Source organism: Crocuta crocuta, unplaced genomic scaffold (genome assembly GCF_008692635.1).
Source record: "Crocuta crocuta isolate KB4526 unplaced genomic scaffold, BGI_CrCroc_1.0 scaffold119, whole genome shotgun sequence".
In the NCBI taxonomy this organism is placed as follows: Eukaryota; Metazoa; Chordata; class Mammalia; order Carnivora; family Hyaenidae; genus Crocuta; species Crocuta crocuta.
In genome coordinates this window covers 10,197,159-10,204,413 of record NW_027551562.1, presented here as the reverse complement: position 1 = coordinate 10,204,413, position 7,255 = coordinate 10,197,159, and positions in this window count along the sequence as shown.

Genomic DNA, 7,255 nt, shown 5'->3' with positions numbered 1-7,255 from the left:
GCGCCAAAGCCACCCTACCCAGATGACCGGACAGCGCCAGGGCCGCCCGCGGGCCTCCCTGGCCTGAGCCGGGAGCTGAAGCCAGAACACACGTCACTGCCAGACCCTCCTCGGCTGCCGGCCTGTCCCACCCGTTACTCTGCGCCCAAGTCCACCGTCCACGGGACCCCACACTGGGGCTGCACCCTTCACCCCAGGCCTCCCGATGGCCCCCCAGCCCCGGCTGGAGCCTGCTCACCCGCCCCACGAGGGTCCCCGTGGCTTCCGTAACTACCACAGGGCAGGCCCACCTGCGCCCCGCCCCTGGGCCTCAGGCAGTGTCACCCCCCACCTGGAGCCACCACCGCCTGTGTGTCCCCAGAGGCCTCCGCCCTCCGTGGATTTAATTCTCAGCCCCCAGGGTGGGGCCTGTGATTACAGTTCCTTCCTTCCCTGACGTCGTGTGTTGCCTGGGGTTTCAGATGGCGCTTCCCTCGCCTCTGCTTCCCGGCACCTCACGCTCGGCCCCGAGTGTCCTGCAAGGTGGCCTCCTATGTCGCTTTTGGGTTCCGCGTGTGCTGATTTGTTTTCTGGGGACCCTATTCCTGGGTACCAAGACCCTTAAGAAACAGAACCAGCTGCTGGGCCCAGGTCCCCAGGGGTCTCGGACATGGAGTCCCAGTTCCAGACCCTGCTCCCAGCCCGCGCCCCACTGTGCCGCTGTGGGGGGGAGACCTCCCTGGCCTCCTTGTCCCCCGCCTGACACCCCCCGGCCCTCTGCCTCTACCTCTGCCTCCTCTCTCCAGCCTCCTCCGGCCCCTCCCGTTCTGCCAGCCACTCTGTCCTTCCAGAATCTCTTAGAAGCAAACCTCCTCCCCCGTTCCCTCCCGTAGGCCCCGCCCTCTGCCTGGCTCTCCCCAGCTGTTTCCCGCCGCCCCCCTCTGTGGGCGCTGCTCCAGAAGCCTCCTCCCTCTGCTCCAGAAGCCTCCTCCCTCTGACCCGCCCTCCACAGGAGCCTGGACCTCGGGCGCAGCCCCACCTGAGTGGCCTCTGAGCACAGCGTCCTCGGCTCAGGCCCAGAGAGGGCTGGGGGTGCCAGGTGTCCCTCTCTGAGTCCCTTCCCTTGTCAGTGGCTGGGCCCCAAGCGTGGCTCTGCCTCGTGGGAGGACGTCCCAGCTGCTCCGCCGTCTCCGCGCCGTGGCCCCACACCGAGCATGCCAAGCCCTGGCCCGGGGGCCCGCAGGGGGTGTTTAGAGGCTGCTCCCCAAGGACAGCAGCTCCTTGACGAGGGAGTGAGCACCTCACCTCAAGGGTCACCAGTGGCACTAGAAGGAGGGTCAGACCAAGGCCCTCTGAAGCCCTGACACCTTCCTGCTCTGCTTTCTGGAAGGCTCCCTGGGAGACCAAAGCTGTCCGGGGCGCTCCTGCTGCCAGCCCCTCACAGGGAGTAGCCACCGTCAGCCAGACTTCTATTCATCCTTCAAAGCCCCGCTCTCCGTCATTCTCTCCTCTGCAGGCACCACCTTTACCCCACTGTTGGTGGGGACTGGGGGCCTTGCCCTCCCTGTCCCGGCACCTGCTGGGTGCTCTCTGAAGGCCGAGACGGCNGGGGGGGGGGGCAAGGGAGCCCCTGCCGTGAGGGAGGGCGTCCGCTGCGGTGGTCAGAGGGCCCTCGGGGGCTCTGCTCTGTCCACGACCCACCAGAGACGCCGGCCCCACCTAACCAAGGCCAGGAGGGCCTTACAGGAAACTGTGACCCCTCCAGCCACAGGGAGCTGGGGTGGGCAGGTGGCTGGGATCCCAGACTGCAGGTCTGAGGAGGGGCCTGCCCCCCAGCCCTCGAAACAGAGCCTGGCTGGCCTGGATGAGGCACCCTGAGGCTGTCTCTGTAACGAATTCTTGTCGGTGAGAATTCAGACCTGGCCTTGGAGAGCAGAAGCATTGGTTTCCTCTGACCCCTGGCTGATGCAAGGGCTTGTGGTTCACTCAGACCCCTACCTCTCCTGGAGCCTGTCATTGCCCAAAAGGAACCCTGTGTGTTCCTGCTGTTTCTTGAAGCCTCTGAGGAGACGCTGAGGGGGTGCTCCCTGAACAGGTGAATCACTGCTGTGCGGGGCGCCCCATCAGGAAGAGATGGGGTGTGGGTGAGCGCTGCTTTCTGGGGCTGTGGGATCTGAGTCTGGCCGCGGGCTGGAGACGGGCGCCTGTGGGGACTGAGGCACAGAACGTGGCTCCTTGGCCAGCGGTGGAGGAGGTGGCGTGGCTCGGGGTCAGGGACTGGGCCTCCCCTCTGGACTCCAGCTCCCGGGCTCCAGGCCTCACCCGCCCCTGAAATCTGATGTGTCTGGCATCCCTGCTTCCAACCGTCCTTTGGCTCCCGCTGGCTTGGCCTGAAAGGCCCTTCCAGGGCCATCCCTCCAGGGTTACTTCTCCCTGGAAGCTGATTTTTGGAAGTTGTTGTTCCTTATTTGGTGTGTTTCTGCATTTCTCCCCTGCTCCATCATCCAGGTGTTGCTATGGGAACCAGGCAGTGGTACTCATGGCATCCTTGATGGCCTGCTGTCAGGCACCTGTGTGTGTGTGTGTGTGTGTGTGTGTCTGTATGTGTGGTAAGGGAGTGTGTGTGGTAGGGGTGTGTGTGGAGGGTGGTAGGGGTGTGTGTGTGGTGGGGTGTATGTGTTAAGGGTGTGTGTGTGGGTGTGCGGTAGGGGTGTGTGTGGAGGGTGGTAGGTGTGTGTGTGTGTGGTGGGGTGTGTGTGGAGTGTGGTGGGGTGTGTGTGTGGTAGGGGTGTGTGTGTGGTAGGGGTGCATGTGGAGTGTGGTAGGGGTGCATGTGGAGGGTAGTAGCAGTGTGTGTGGTAGGGGTGTGTGTGTGGTAGGGGTGTGTGTGGAGTGTGGTAGGGGTGCGTGTGGTACGGGTGCGTGTGGAGGGTGGTAGGGGTGCGTGTGGTAGGGGTGCGTGTGGAGTGTGGTGGGGTGTGTGTGTGGTAGGGGTGTGTGTGGAGTGTGGTAGGGGTGTGTGTGTGGTAGGGGTGTGTGTGGAGTGTGGTAGGGGTGTGTGTGTGGTAGGGGTGTGTGTGGAGTGTGGTAGGGGTGTGTGTGTGGTAGGGGTGTGTGTGGAGTGTGGTAGGGGTGTGTGTGTGGTAGGGGTGTGTGTGGAGTGTGGTAGGGGTGTGTGTGTGGTAGGGGTGTGTGTGGAGTGTGGTAGGGGTGTGTGTGTGGTAGGGGTGTGTGTGGAGTGTGGTAGGGGTGTGTGTGTGGTAGGGGTGTGTGTGGAGTGTGGTAGGGGTGTGTGTGTGGTAGGGGTGTGTGTGGAGTGTGGTAGGGGTGTGTGTGTGGTAGGGGTGTGTGTGGAGTGTGGTAGGGGTGTGTGTGTGGTAGGGGTGTGTGTGGAGTGTGGTAGGGGTGTGTGTGTGGTAGGGGTGTGTGTGGAGTGTGGTAGGGGTGTGTGTGTGGTAGGGGTGTGTGTGGAGTGTGGTAGGGGTGTGTGTGTGGTAGGGGTGTGTGTGGAGTGTGGTAGGGGTGTGTGTGTGGTAGGGGTGTGTGTGGAGTGTGGTAGGGGTGTGTGTGTGGTAGGGGTGTGTGTGGAGTGTGGTAGGGGTGTGTGTGTGGTAGGGGTGTGTGTGGAGTGTGGTAGGGGTGTGTGTGTGGTAGGGGTGTGTGTGGAGTGTGGTAGGGGTGTGTGTGTGGTAGGGGTGTGTGTGGAGTGTGGTAGGGGTGTGTGTGTGGTAGGGGTGTGTGTGGAGTGTGGTAGGGGTGTGTGTGTGGTAGGGGTGTGTGTGGAGTGTGGTAGGGGTGTGTGTGTGGTAGGGGTGTGTGTGGAGTGTGGTAGGGGTGTGTGTGTGGTAGGGGTGTGTGTGGAGTGTGGTAGGGGTGTGTGTGTGGTAGGGGTGTGTGTGGAGTGTGGTAGGGGTGTGTGTGTGGTAGGGGTGTGTGTGGAGTGTGGTAGGGGTGTGTGTGTGGTAGGGGTGTGTGTGGAGTGTGGTAGGGGTGTGTGTGTGGTAGGGGTGTGTGTGGAGTGTGGTAGGGGTGTGTGTGTGGTAGGGGTGTGTGTGGAGTGTGGTAGGGGTGTGTGTGTGGTAGGGGTGTGTGTGGAGTGTGGTAGGGGTGTGTGTGTGGTAGGGGTGTGTGTGGAGTGTGGTAGGGGTGTGTGTGTGGTAGGGGTGTGTGTGGAGTGTGGTAGGGGTGTGTGTGTGGTAGGGGTGTGTGTGGAGTGTGGTAGGGGTGTGTGTGTGGTAGGGGTGTGTGTGGAGTGTGGTAGGGGTGTGTGTGTGGTAGGGGTGTGTGTGGAGTGTGGTAGGGGTGTGTGTGTGGTAGGGGTGTGTGTGGAGTGTGGTAGGGGTGTGTGTGTGGTAGGGGTGTGTGTGGAGTGTGGTAGGGGTGTGTGTGTGGTAGGGGTGTGTGTGGAGTGTGGTAGGGGTGTGTGTGTGGTAGGGGTGTGTGTGGAGTGTGGTAGGGGTGTGTGTGTGGTAGGGGTGTGTGTGGAGTGTGGTAGGGGTGTGTGTGTGGTAGGGGTGTGTGTGGAGTGTGGTAGGGGTGTGTGTGTGGTAGGGGTGTGTGTGGAGTGTGGTAGGGGTGTGTGTGTGGTAGGGGTGTGTGTGGAGTGTGGTAGGGGTGTGTGTGTGGTAGGGGTGTGTGTGGAGTGTGGTAGGGGTGTGTGTGTGGTAGGGGTGTGTGTGGAGTGTGGTAGGGGTGTGTGTGTGGTAGGGGTGTGTGTGGAGTGTGGTAGGGGTGTGTGTGTGGTAGGGGTGTGTGTGGAGTGTGGTAGGGGTGTGTGTGTGGTAGGGGTGTGTGTGGAGTGTGGTAGGGGTGTGTGTGTGGTAGGGGTGTGTGTGGAGTGTGGTAGGGGTGTGTGTGTGGTAGGGGTGTGTGTGGAGTGTGGTAGGGGTGTGTGTGTGGTAGGGGTGTGTGTGGAGTGTGGTAGGGGTGTGTGTGTGGTAGGGGTGTGTGTGGAGTGTGGTAGGGGTGTGTGTGTGGTAGGGGTGTGTGTGGAGTGTGGTAGGGGTGTGTGTGTGGTAGGGGTGTGTGTGGAGTGTGGTAGGGGTGTGTGTGTGGTAGGGGTGTGTGTGGAGTGTGGTAGGGGTGTGTGTGTGGTAGGGGTGTGTGTGGAGTGTGGTAGGGGTGTGTGTGTGGTAGGGGTGTGTGTGGAGTGTGGTAGGGGTGTGTGTGTGGTAGGGGTGTGTGTGGAGTGTGGTAGGGGTGTGTGTGTGGTAGGGGTGTGTGTGGAGTGTGGTAGGGGTGTGTGTGTGGTAGGGGTGTGTGTGGAGTGTGGTAGGGGTGTGTGTGTGGTAGGGGTGTGTGTGGAGTGTGGTAGGGGTGTGTGTGTGGTAGGGGTGTGTGTGGAGTGTGGTAGGGGTGTGTGTGTGGTAGGGGTGTGTGTGGAGTGTGGTAGGGGTGTGTGTGTGGTAGGGGTGTGTGTGGAGTGTGGTAGGGGTGTGTGTGTGGTAGGGGTGTGTGTGGAGTGTGGTAGGGGTGTGTGTGTGGTAGGGGTGTGTGTGGAGTGTGGTAGGGGTGTGTGTGTGGTAGGGGTGTGTGTGGAGTGTGGTAGGGGTGTGTGTGTGGTAGGGGTGTGTGTGGAGTGTGGTAGGGGTGCGTGTGGTACGGGTGCGTGTGGAGGGTGGTAGGGGTGCGTGTGGAGGGTGGTAGGGGTGTGTGTGTGGTGGGGTGTATGTGTTAAGGGTGTGTGTGTGGGTGTGCGGTAGGGGTGTGTGTGGAGGGTGGTAGGTGTGTGTGTGTGTGGTGGGGTGTGTGTGGAGTGTGGTGGGGTGTGTGTGTGGTAGGGGTGCGTGTGGAGGGTGGTAGGGGTGCGTGTGGAGGGTGGTAGGGGTGCGTGTGGAGGGTGGTAGGGGTGCGTGTGGAGGGTGGTAGGGGTGCGTGTGGAGGGTGGTAGGGGTGCGTGTGGAGGGTGGTAGGGGTGCGTGTGGAGGGTGGTAGGGGTGCGTGTGGAGGGTGGTAGGGGTGCGTGTGGAGGGTGGTAGGGGTGCGTGTGGAGGGTGGTAGGGGTGCGTGTGGAGGGTGGTAGGGGTGCGTGTGGAGGGTGGTAGGGGTGCGTGTGGAGGGTGGTAGGGGTGCGTGTGGAGGGTGGTAGGGGTGCGTGTGGAGGGTGGTAGGGGTGCGTGTGGAGGGTGGTAGGGGTGCGTGTGGAGGGTGGTAGGGGTGCGTGTGGAGGGTGGTAGGGGTGCGTGTGGAGGGTGGTAGGGGTGCGTGTGGAGGGTGGTAGGGGTGCGTGTGGAGGGTGGTAGGGGTGCGTGTGGAGGGTGGTAGGGGTGCGTGTGGAGGGTGGTAGGGGTGCGTGTGGAGGGTGGTAGGGGTGCGTGTGGAGGGTGGTAGGGGTGCGTGTGGAGGGTGGTAGGGGTGCGTGTGGAGGGTGGTAGGGGTGCGTGTGGAGGGTGGTAGGGGTGCGTGTGGAGGGTGGTAGGGGTGCGTGTGGAGGGTGGTAGGGGTGCGTGTGGAGGGTGGTAGGGGTGCGTGTGGAGGGTGGTAGGGGTGCGTGTGGAGGGTGGTAGGGGTGCGTGTGGAGGGTGGTAGGGGTGCGTGTGGAGGGTGGTAGGGGTGCGTGTGGAGGGTGGTAGGGGTGCGTGTGGAGGGTGGTAGGGGTGCGTGTGGAGGGTGGTAGGGGTGCGTGTGGAGGGTGGTAGGGGTGCGTGTGGAGGGTGGTAGGGGTGCGTGTGGAGGGTGGTAGGGGTGCGTGTGGAGGGTGGTAGGGGTGCGTGTGGAGGGTGGTAGGGGTGTGTGTGTGGTGGGGTGTATGTGTTAAGGGTGTGTGTGTGGGTGTGCGGTAGGGGTGTGTGTGGAGGGTGGTAGGGGTGTGTGTCTGTGGTAGGGGTGCGTGTGGTAGGGGTGCGTGTGGAGGGTGGTAGGGGTGCATGTGGAGTGTGGTGGGGTGTGTGTGTGTGGTAGGGGTGCGTGTGGAGGGTGGTAGGGGTGCGTGTGGAGGGGTAGGCTGTGTGGGCGCAGGGAGGGCAGGGGCTGACAAGAGCCCTGGGGCTTCAGGACCGGTCAGGAGGTGCAGGGGGAGGTTACGGAAACCCCCGTCCCATCACCGCCGCATCCAGTTCATCACAGTGGCCCCCTGGGTGTCACCGTCCCCGCCCGGCTGACATCAGTGTCCAGCAAGGCCCCCAGGGGCCTCACTCTATCCCCCGTGGCCCCGGCGGCCGCCCCCTCCCTCTGCCCCTCCTTGGCCGCCAGGGCCAGCAGCGTGGCCGAGCCCCCTCCCGCNGTTAAATAAAACACGTCATTTAAATGAATTTCTCTTTATTTTTTACTGCGGCTA